General features: G+C 45.5%; 1 long non-coding RNA gene across 1 annotated transcript; it reads left to right on the forward strand.

The window, feature by feature from the left end:
* The first annotated feature begins 3,644 nt into the window (after positions 1–3,644).
* LOC121814861 lies at positions 3,645–4,767 on the forward strand. The gene is made up of 3 exons (XR_006054620.1): positions 3,645–3,807; positions 4,423–4,547; positions 4,645–4,767. It is a non-coding gene; the product is annotated as an uncharacterized LOC121814861 (long non-coding RNA).
* The last annotated feature ends 7,467 nt before the right edge of the window (positions 4,768–12,234 follow it).

Here is a 12,234-nt window from a genome sequence, read left to right on the forward strand (position 1 = left end):
GACAGAGATCTCCGATGTTATTCCCGGGATCTGCTGGAGCCACTCGCCTAGCTTGGGAGTCACCGCACCTAGTGCTCCGATTACCACGGGGACCACCATTACCTTCACCCTCCACATCCTCTCGAGCTCTTCTCTGAGCCCTTGGTATTTCTCCAGCTTCTCGTGTTCCTTCTTCCTGATATTGCTGTCATTCGGAACCGCTACATCGATCACTACAGCCGTCTTCTTCTGTTTGTCTACCACCACTATGTCCGGTTGGTTAGCCACCACCATTTTGTCCGTCTGTATCTGGAAGTCCCACAGGATCTTAGCTCGGTCATTCTCCACCACCCTTGGGGGCATCTCCCATTTTGACCTCGGGACTTCCAGGTTATACTCGGCACAGATGTTCCTGTACACTATGCCGGCCACTTGGTTATGGCGTTCCATGTATGCCTTGCCTGCTAGCATCTTGCACCCTGCTGTTATGTGCTGGATTGTCTCTGGGGCATCTTTACACAGCCTGCACCTGGGGTCTTGCCTGGTGTGATAGACCCCAGCCTCTATGGATCTTGTACTCAGAGCTTGTTCTTGTGCTGCCATGATTAGTGCCTCTGTGCTGTCTTTCAGTCCAGCTTTGTCCAGCCACTGGTAGGATTTCTGGATATCAGCCACCTCCTCTATCTGCCGGTGGTACATACCGTGCAGGGGCCTGTCCTTCCATGATGGTTCCTCATCTCCCTCCTCTTTCTTGGGTTTCTGCTGCCTGAGGTATTCACTGAGCACTCGGTCAGTTGGGGCCATCTTCCCAATGTATTCTTGGATGTTCGTTGTCTCATCCTGGACTGTGGTGCTGACACTCACCAGTCCCCGGCCCCCTTCCTTCCGCTTAGCGTACAGCCTCAGGGTGCTGGACTTGGGGTGAAACCCTCCATGCATGGTAAGGAGCTTTCTTGTCTTTATGTCAGTGGCTTCTATCTCCTCCTTTGGCCAGCCTATTACCCCAGCAGGGTACCTGATCACGGGCAGGGCGTACGTGTTGATGGCCCGGATCTTGTTCTTACCATTCAGCTGACTCCTCAGGACTTGCCTGACCCTCTGCAGGTACTTGGTGGTTGCAGCTTTTCTAGCGGCCTCTTCATGGTTCCCATTCGCCTGCGGGATCCCCAGGTACTTGTAACTGTCCTCTATGTCTGCAATGTTGCCTTCTGGTAGTTCAATCCCCTCAGTTCTGACTACCTTCCCTCTCTTTGTTACCATCCGACTACACTTCTCCAGTCCGAACGACATTCCAATGTCATTGCTGTATAGCCTGGTAGTGTGGATCAGTGAATCGATGTCTCGTTCACTCTTGGCATACAGCTTGATGTCATCCATGTACAGGAGGTGGCTGACAACTGCTCCGTTCCGTAGTCGGTATCCGTAGCCAGTCTTGTTAACCCTAGAACACTATCGCTGGGTGATTTACACCCGAGAAAATACATTTACATGATTTCTCTCTCCTGCAGCTGTTTGCGTGTCGAGGAGCCTGTGCCATCACCAGGGAAGTCTCAAATGTCCCAGGAATGGGTGGACCAAAGACCAGCTTTCCAGAGTCATTATTTTGTTTTAGGAGTCTTATTTTTCATTTTGTTAGACATGGCACAGTTGAAAGTAAAAGAAGACCACTCTAATTTGTCATGTGTTGTCATATTTTGATATATTTGATTACTTTTCATTGGTTATATTATATCGGGTAAAAATCACCCGGCATTAGTGATCGTGTTACTATTTATAGCGATAGTGTTCTAGGTTTAATGATCTCACTGAGGGGGTTCAGGCCTATGCAGAACAGCAGTGGGGACAGAGCATCTCCTTGGTAGATCCCGCACTTGATGGTGACTTGTGCTATGGGCTTGGAGTTGGCCTCTAGTGTTGTACGCCACATCCCCATTGAGTTCCTGATGAAGGCTCTTAGGGTCCCATTGATCTTGTACAATTCTAGGCATTCCAGTATCCAGCTGTGGGGCATTGAGTCATAGGCCTTCTTGTAATCAATCCAGGCAGTGCACAGGTTGGTCAGTCTGGTCTTGCAGTCTCGGCTGACTGTTCTGTCTACCAGTAGCTGGTGTTTTGCGCCTCTGGTATTCTTGCCAATTCCTTTCTGTGTCCCACTCATGTATTGACCCATGTGCCTGTTCATCTTAGCCGATATGATGCCTGACAGGAGCTTCCATGTAGTACTGAGGCAGGTTATTGGTCGGTAGTTGGAGGGGACCGGTCCCTTCTTGGGGTCCTTGGGGATCAGGACCGTCCGACCTTCAGTTAGCCATTCCGGGTGTCTCTCGTTAACTAGCAGCTGGTTCATTTGTGCTGCCAGACGCTCGTGGAGTGCAGTCAGCTTCTTTAGCCAGTAGGCGTGAACCATGTCGGGCCCTGGTGCTGTCCAACTCTTCATACTGGAGACCCTTTCTTGGATATCTGCCACTGTGATGGTTACTGGACCCTGTTCAGGGAGGTCGCTGTGGTCTGCCCTCAGATCCACTAGCCACTGAGCATTGCCGTTATGGGTTGCGTCCTTCTCCCATATGCTCTTCCAGTATTGCTCCGTCTCCAGCCTTGGTGGTGCTGTTCTCTTATTGTTCCCTTGCCACTGAGAGTACACCTTTGCTGGTTCTGTGGAGAACAGCTGGTTTATTCTCCTGCCTTCTATCTCTCTGGTGTACCTCCTCAAGCGGCTGGCCAAGGCTGTGAGTCTTTGCTTGGCAGTTTCCAAGGCCTCAGGTATGGACAGCTTGCTGTATTTCTTATGCACCTTCTTTGTCGCACCTTTCTGCAACTCCGTTAGTTGGCTAACCTCCCTCCGTGCTACTTTGATCTTGCCCTCTAGCCTCCTTCTCCATGGAGGGTACTGCCCCTTGTGGCTGTTCAACTTGTAGCCAAGCATCTCACTGATCACTGCTGCCGTATTGTAGATCAGCTTGTTAGTGTCGGTAATCGTGGTTGTAGGTATTGTCCGTAGTGCTGCATTAAACTTCAAATAGGGTTTAATGGTCCATAAATATACATCCTTATATGTTTTACACACACACACACATAAGGGTATATATATATATATATATATATATATATATATAAAGGATCCACCATAAAAAAAAATTCCTACCATAAAAAGGGAATTTTTACCATAAATTCCTTTTTATGGTAAAACCTGGTAAAATGGTAAGGGTAAAATCTGCAGCTTGTAGCCAAAATACAAGAACCAAGTTAAATTAATATCACCATCTTCCAGCACCTGCTACCTTTGAAAGGCATAAGTAAAAGGAAGTGTAACAATAAGCAATATATTTTATTTCTCTCACCCCAACCGGTCCCTGAGCCTGGTTATGCCGGAGATTTCTTCCTGTTAAAAGGGAGTTTTTCCTTCCCACTGCCACCAAAGTCCTTGCTCATCGGGGGTCATTTGGGTTTTCCTCTGTATTTATTATTGTAGTGTCTACCTTACAATATGAAGCACCTTGAGGCGACTGTTGTTGTGATTTGGCGCTGTATAAATAAAACTGAATTGAATTGAACAAAATGTTTGTAATAGGGTTTAATGGTCCATAAATATACATCCTTATATGTTTTACATAATATAATAAATATATGTTTGACTTGTTTTTTGTCCTCAGCTACTGAGCCTCCCACCTTCATCCCAGAGATGGATATAGGTGATATAGGCATCACTGATATAGGTGTAGCGTACCGGGGAACAATTGCTGTAACTGTGACTAGCAAAACGTGCCAGAGATGGTCATCTCAGACGCCACATAAACACCACCAAATCCCAGAAAACTGCCCTTACAAGTAAGAGTTGTAACCAGAAATCAGTGTCCACTCTCTGTGATATTAATGTTGTGAAGAAAATATTAGTGGGACTTTTCAATTTGTAGGTTTGATTAATAGTTTTCAGCTGCAACATGGGAATCACAGGAGAAAAACAAAGATATGATAATAAACCACAAGATTTAGAAACTTTTTTCCCATAATGAACTCTGTCTATAGTGTTTAAGCCATTAGAAAGCAATGTCAAAGCAAAATCCCTGTAAGAGTTTGACATGAGCAACGTGAAGAATCGCTAAGAGTTATCTCTTGTTAAATGGTAGAACTAAAATAATCCATGAGTTGTTGTTTCAGGGTCTATCCAGTTTATACAAGAGAAGATGTAAAAATTGAGTCAGTACCTTTAAGGTTATGAGGAGTGACTTCATCAGCAGTGGTGTCCTCTATCAGCCTGATATACATTTGTAAAGCCTCTTTTCACCATGTAGTCAACATTTTGGGGAAGTAATTTGTACAACTTAATTTCAATTTAAATAATCCATCAGGTTACTGTATATTACTAAAACTTCATTAACATGCCTGCATTAAGTTTGTTTTCATGGCCTCATTGCTATGTTTTTCCATGCTAATCTTTGTCAGAGGTCTGGATGCTAACTACTGTCGTAACCCTGATAATAAGTTGTTCCCCTGATGCTACACAACTGACCCTGACACTGATTGGAAGTTTTGCAACGTGCCACTGTGTGGGGAAGCACCTACTCCAGGTATAATATCAGTCAGCTTGTCTCCTCTTTCTTTTTCACACAAAAATGCATCCAGGAATTTTTTTTCTTTCCTTATCTCCTGCTGCGGATCCTCCAGTGACCCCCGCAGATGAGGAAGATTGCTATGAGGGGAACGGTTCCAGTTATCGGAGTATAACATCAGAGACCATCAGTGCTCCACGGTTCCTCACAGACATAGCACAACTTCAGTGGTCTATCCTAATGCGTAAGCATCACACGTTTAAGATACAGCAGGCTCATATACAACCACAAGAGCTTAGTGGTTTTAAAGATGAGACAGGGTTTACCCATTAGATGGGCTGTCACTTTTGAGAAACTTTGTGCTTCACTAGCTGGGACCACAACTTCGGAATGATGAGTGATGAGGAAGTATGAACTGGTGCTGCGGTTTGGGAAAGGCCTCAAAGGGGCTGGGCACTAACAAGAAGTGAAGGAAGAAAGGGAGGAGGAGAAGAGGAGAAAAGAGGGAAAATGGGGGGAAAGGGTGGGGTATCAAGGGTTCAAGTTCAAGTTCAAGGTTCTTTATTTGTCACATGCATAGTTATACAAGTATAACACACAGTGAAATGTAGCCTGACACGCTCCTCGACATGTGCAAAAATGGGGGGGGTAGAATATATATATATATAGTATATACATTGGGTGAATGTGCAGTAGTAGCAGCAAGCAGGTGAATTCTGTACATTAATATGAATAGACATCTGACTATTTTACAGGATAGACAATATAAACAGCGTATGGAGAAGGGGGCATTTATAGTCTGAGGTCGTATGGGGCGTGAACGAGGTGTGGTCCCGCTCCTGAAATTCAGATGATATTTTCCACAGAATGATAGATGTACATCTTAACTTGTTATACCAGAAATTCAATTCAATTCAATTTTATTTATATAGCGCCAAATCACAACAAAAGTCGCCTCAAGGCGCTTCATAGATACAGAGAAAAACCCAACAATCATATGACCCCCTATGAGCAAGCACTTTGGCACAGTGGGAAGGAAAAACTCCCTTTTAACAGGAAGAAACCTCCGGCAGAACCAGGCTCAGGGAGGGGCGGCCATCTGCTGCGACCGGTTGGGGTGAGAGAAGGAAGACAGGATAAAGACATGCTGTGGAAGAGAGACAGAGGTTAATAACAGATATGATTCAATGCAGAGAGGTCTGTTAAATTAATATTACATTTTTAAAAAACTGTTTAGTAGGTGGATGTTCTGAAGTATCAGGTCTTTTTTTGCAACAGGGACCTCAGAGAGAATCTAAAAAAGCATACTAGAAGACAACGTTAGAATAATAGCCACTAATGATTCCCTGATTCCATGATCCCATTCTGCTTTTTAAATATCCCAGGAACCACCGTCAGCAGTCTGAGAGTGAAGTGGTCTGTTGGGGTGATAGAACTAAAGAAGTTACTGAGATGAAAGGTGTAACATCTACAAGAAAAACTTAAAAGAAGTCCAGTCACACCATCAAATAAAAATAAATAAAAAAAAAAAAAAACAGAAAAAAAAAGCTGCTCTATGGTTAAATAAAAATGCTAAAAAAAAAAAAAAAAAAAAAAAAAAAAAAAACAAATAAAAAATAAAATAAAAAAAAAAAATAAATAAAATAAAAAAATAAAAAAAAATAAAAAAATATAAAAAAAAATAATACTAAAGAAGTTACTGAGATGAAAGGTGTAACATCTACAAGAAAAACTTAAAAGAAGTCCAGTCACACCATCAAATATTCTCGAGAGAATGAATAGCTGTTCCATAAAAGGACGAATATTGCATCGTTCCTTCTGCATCTGATGTTTGACATATGGATGAATTCCCCTCTCCAGTACCCTGGCATAGATTTGGCCTGGGAGGCCCAGGAGTGGGATCTCCCTGTAGTTGGTTTGTTTCAGTTCCTGAAAGCAGACATTTTATCAGCCATTTGGGTTCTTTGTACTGTTTTTTTTGTTTTGTTTTGTTTTGTTTTGGCTATTTACTTTGTTGTTTTCTGTGTTATTTGCTGTGTTATTCTATGTTATTTGTGTTAATGCTTTCAGGAACAGAATTTTTTGATTGCGCCAATGGTTTAAAAGTTATGGTAATTTGACCTAAAAGTTTGACTGACAAACGATGGAATGGGGTTTTAACAGGTTAATCATCCCAGTTATCTTGCTCCAGGTGATGAGCGAGTCATCACCATTGTTTCCAGACTCTGCATCCTCTACAGAAAGCTTATCAGTGGGCTTCCAAAGGTACTTGAAGTATTCCTTCCAGGAAACGATTATATCCTCAGTTGAAGTCAGCTGAGGATATAATCGTTTCCTGGAAGGAATATATCCTCAGTTGAAGTCAGCTAGCACCTTACCTGCAACTTATAAATAGAACACCACTTTCCCTGCCTGAGTTGCTTTGCTTGACGGTTTGCCAGGATCACTACGAGGCAGACTGAAAGTCTTTTCCCATTGTTTAACCAAACTTACACCCAAGATTTTGCTTAAGCTCCCCCCAGAGCTGTGCTCCACTCAGCCCACAGACTAACCAACCGTGATAGGACTCAGCTTTATGGCTCCATTCACCTCCGATGTCCAATCGGGGATTTCCACCACGACAAGCACCAACCATATCGTAGCTAAAGCTCCTTAGAGCACCCTCAGCAATGGAGGTGCAAAATATGGTCCTCAATAATGATGGCGTGATGAAGCTCCATAAATGTGTTGAATCTTTCCGGCAAATTGCTTCCCCAAAAGGCAGATCACACGATGCCCTGTTTAACAGCTCATTTGGAAGTAATGTCATCTGCTGGTCATTCGATGTACAGCAGGCCTGCTGTGATAATACATGTGGGCTCCATACCAGTGGATATGCAAACGTAATTATGTATCAATTACAGAATATCCCAGTGAGATCCTATATAATATAAATATATAAACACATACACACACACCCCTAATTAACCATCCTCTCTGAGACTGATTTAAGATCTTTGTTATTATTGGGCAATAGTATGTCAATTTATTTGCATTTCTGGTAGCTTCATAATGTCCTTAAAATCAACACCCTTAGACCAGGGGTGTCAAACTCAAATACACAGTGGGCCAAAATTCAAAACTGGAACAAGGTCGCGGGCTAACATTAATATTTATTGAAAAAAAAAATCTTCCTCCAGATTTAAGAATGAATCTCTTCTTATGGACTCAAACAAGTTTTGCTGAAAAACTGAATATGGAACAAGCAAAGCTTAATACTAAACAATATATATATTAGCTGTATAATACCAGTAGGCCAGCTCTAATAGTAATTTGGTATGGCTTCGCGGGCCAAATTTGGCCCGCGGGCCAGAGTTTGACACCTATGCTCTAGATGATCCTCAGAATCACCTCAGATCCAGGTCGTGCAAAAAACGTATTTCCAGTTTGATTCTGTGAATCAAATAAATAATAAACAAAGAGATGATAGATAAATGAATAAATTGAGTTACGTCTTAAAATAAGAGAATCTAATTTGGTCAATCCAACAATTTTTCTTGTGGCTTACAAGGCTGTAAAATCTTCTCTTTTATTAATTAACACCAATCCAAACTAACTTTTGTGCTTCACTCTTTTTGTGAGAATTCATGATAATAATAATGATTACTTTGCAGTTGAACTGAATTGTGGAACACCAGCTATCAAACCAAAATGCTGCCTTCGTAGTATGGTGGTCAGTGGCTGTGTATCAAAGCCTCACTCGTGGCCCTGGCAAACTGCCGTCCAGACCAAGTGAGTATATATGTTCAAAGACAACTTTCATTTGTAAAGGACTTTCAATTTCCTCAACAAAATGTGCAGATATTGAGAAATAAAATACTGTAACATGTCACTGCTGATAAACAGTTAATTTAAGTATTTTTATTTAAGTGTTTATAGCATTTACATTCAAACCTATTTACATGTCAATTGTCTGATTTTTCTTTATTTGTCAATTCACTTTTTGCCGATTTTCCCTTTTGTATATGCTGCACATCTTCTGAAATAAATCTCTGTTTCTCTTTCTACCAGTGAAAGAATCGACTGTGGAGGAACTCTGATCCACCCTCAGTGGGTCTTAACTTCTGCTTTGTGCTTGAGGTTAGAATAAAGTCATCGTTAACACCTGAAAATCAAATTCTGCAATTACTCAAAAATTTATTAATTACTCCCTTTGTATCTACATATTATACACTGCAGCTCCAGTCAGCCTTCAGCCTTGAGGGTAGTGCTGGGTATGCACTCACTTAGAGCCACTGTGCCATCGAGACAAGTGAGGATGCTTGAGAAAATCATGACTGGACCAGATGGATCGAATATTGCTCTGCTCAAACTAGCAACGTCTGTATGGGCCTAATTATCCTAGGTGAAATCAGATTACACACACACCATTGATTTTGTGTGTGTGTGTGTTTTCAGACCTGCGGTGATAAACAACCAAGTGCAGCTGGCTTGTCTGCCAAAAAAGGACTATATAGTTCCTGGTGGAACAATGTGTTATGTTACTGGATGGGGTAGGACTCAAGGTACATTTGTGTGTGCTCTTGTGCGTCTTTGTGAAAATTCAGAGTTTCAGAGTGAGAAGAAATAAATCTGACTTTTTAGATATATAGTCAGGGAAAAATGATTTGAACCCCAGCCTATTTGGACTGGACTGGTTCCCCACCGTTCTCATTATCCTTGAAACTCCATGAGGTGAGATCTTGCGTGGAGATCCAGACCGAGGGAGATGGGCAGTTATTTTATGGTTCTTCCATTTCCTAATAAATGCACCAACTGTTGTCGCCTTCATTCTTTGTTTTTTTTTTTTTTTTTTGGCCTGTCCCGTTTGGCTCTTTTGCCATCAGAATTGTTGTCTAAAGGCAAAGAAAGATGCCCAACGGATTTACTTTACCAAATGACCATCCCAGCCTTGCCGTAATGGTCCATTTGATTCACCTTTTATTGTTTATTTTATTTTCACTTACTGAATACGGGACAGACTTGACTGGGGGAAAGAAGGGGAGAAAGAAAGAGGGAAAGAGAAACAGCTGAGAAGAGGGACGGGGGAGAAGGGCAAAAGACAAAAACCAACAAAACGGGCAGAGGAAAAAAAAATGCATATATCAATCACCTGGATCACCTGCTGAGAAAGAAAAAAGAAAGCAAGCAGAAGAGAACAAGAGTAATAGAATAAACAACATCACAATGATATATGTGAATATGACAGTAAATACTAAATATTAAACATTATTGTGCAGCACATAAGATCAACAGAACACAGTGTGCTTTGAGGTAGGAGCCAAAAAGGGTGTAGTTTGTGGGTGTGATCACCCGTGTGTACACCTGTGAGCATGGACGCGCTTGTTTTTTGTTTTTTAAAAGGTTCCTTCATGTAATAATCTGCTAGAGGGTGTGGGGGGGCCACAGCCCCGTCCTCCAGGGCGTGAGGCAGGTGTGGAGGAGATCAAAACTCCAGACATCCAGAGGCCCCCAGAACACAAGAGACCAAGGAAGACCAACAGAGGGGCAGCTGCGCCACTGTCCCGGAAAGAGCTGAGGAGAGTCCCAGATGAGGGCTCACTCAGCAGCCGCGGAGCAGAAGCCAGGGGGAGTTGCAGTGACGAGCCCGTGAGCTCCGCCGGCAGCCAGCTGCGCCTGAGTGACCGAGCCCCAGGCCGAGAGGCCGGGGGCACCCCACCTCCGAAGTGGCCCGAGCGAGCCCCAGGCTCCAGGCCCCGATAAGCGGCCGCCAAGGAGTGAGCCGGTGTGTACCTGGACGCCCATCCCCGGACACAAAGAACCACCAACGCACCGATGTCTGAGGGGGTCCGCCACTGGCAGGGGAAGTGGTGGTAGGGGGAGATAGGCCTCCAAACCTTGGAGGGCCTGAGATGTCCCCAGAGAGGTGGCGCCTGACACCCAACCTGACATATAGACACAGACATACAGGCACACACAGATACAAACATCCATTCCCACCCTCATGCTCTCATATGCACTTACTCCACACTCAACCAACGTGGAGACAGACATAAAGAGACGTTGTACACACGATCACACTCCCCAAGCGTACTCTACAAACCGGGTCTAGGTGCCCCCGCCCCTGGAGGGGGGAACTGCACCCAGACCCAGGTGGTGTTTCCCTTTTCCCTGCGGTGGGGGGAGGCAGACCGCCCCGACTCCGCAGCAGCAGGAAGGCTCCACACTCCAGACCGCAGTCGGACGGCCAACTCCTCCTCCTAGCCCCCCCGCTCCAGCAGGTCGCAGAGAACGGGGGTGAGAGAAGACTCCAAACCTCCCTCCACCCGCTCATTGTAATGTTGATGCATGTGTGTTCTAAGGTGCATTTAAAACCCAGGAGGGCATGGAGCTACCTGCCAGAGAGCAGCAGGTAAGCGCATGGTCCCTCCTGCTAGCCCTCAATGTCTACGTGTATTTAAAATTGAGAGGTGGGCAACGATGCCAGGGGTGGGGTGTACACCCTGATGGTACTTTGGACTCCGTGTATCGTGCCCACCCCCCAAGATCCTATATGTATGTGTAATGAGAGTGTGAGTAATGTGAATGTCTAAGTTGTGGGATAAAATTGAGGCAGAGGCAGCCAGAAGGGGACAGAGGGGGGGGTAGCCTCCTCTGCACCCTGGTGACATACCCCTACTCCAAGGCCCTGCATGTGTGGGTGGTTGTGGTGGAGCGGGAAGAGGGAGGCAGCTGGAGATGGGGAGGGAAGGAAGGGAGGGGCAAGTGACCCCTCCCTGGGGCCAGCTCCCCCGCTGACCCCAGTAGGCACCCCCATACTCCGCGACCCGCCAGGGAAAGGGGGCCCAGGCCCATCCAGACCGGGCCCAGTGCAGCAGCGCCGCCCGGCCCCACAGAGCCCGGGACAGTCCACCCAACCCCACCACAGAGAAAACTGCACCCACCCCACCATCCACTCATCTTCCAGACTACATAAGACAATAAACACCCAGGCTGAGATCTTCCTCCACCTCTCCTGTATCTCCCCCTCCTGCAGAGGGAGCTCCTGGGGAGAGGAAAGCTCATGCAAGATGTGACAATCTCCCCCACCAGTTGAAGAGCCCCCCAGGTGGCTCGATGCACCGGCGGCACCCTGCTCCAGGGCTGGGCCCCCATGCACCCACCCGCCCACAACCCCGGCAACACACCAACCAGGACCCAAGCCCCCGAGGCCCGGTCCGGGTCCCAGCCCAGAGACGGAGCGCCCCCAGAACCTCACGCCCATCCCGGACCCACCCAGGGCCAGCCAGGCTACCAGGTCAGTAACCCACGTCCGTCAGCACAGACCCTCCCCTAGCCCCGCTGCACGCAGCCGCGAGGAAACAGTCACCGGAGAGCCAACAGAGCCCCTAACCGGACATGACCGCTACCCCGGGTTGAGCCCCCCAAGGAAGATGCCTCCGGGGAACCCCCCGACGCCCTAAGCCTGTCCCTACCCCCACACCAATCACAACAGTGAAGGCGGGACCAAACTATGACCCCCCACCCCCACTAGGTGATGGAGCTGATCAAAGGAGCCCAGAGCAATTGATCTGATGTGGTGGCAGAGGCTGTATCAAGACTAATGTAATCTAATAGATAATTTCTATATTGGTTAGAATTAAGATTATTTTTATTTTTCCAGTTCATGAGGACTGTTTTCTTGGCTATGCATAGGGCAGTGAAAACCATATGGGCGATATTCTTT

This window comes from Haplochromis burtoni, unplaced genomic scaffold, assembly GCF_018398535.1.
Source record: "Haplochromis burtoni strain Fernald_Lab_line unplaced genomic scaffold, NCSU_Asbu1 Contig_93, whole genome shotgun sequence".
Lineage (NCBI taxonomy): Eukaryota > Metazoa > Chordata > Actinopteri > Cichliformes > Cichlidae > Haplochromis > Haplochromis burtoni.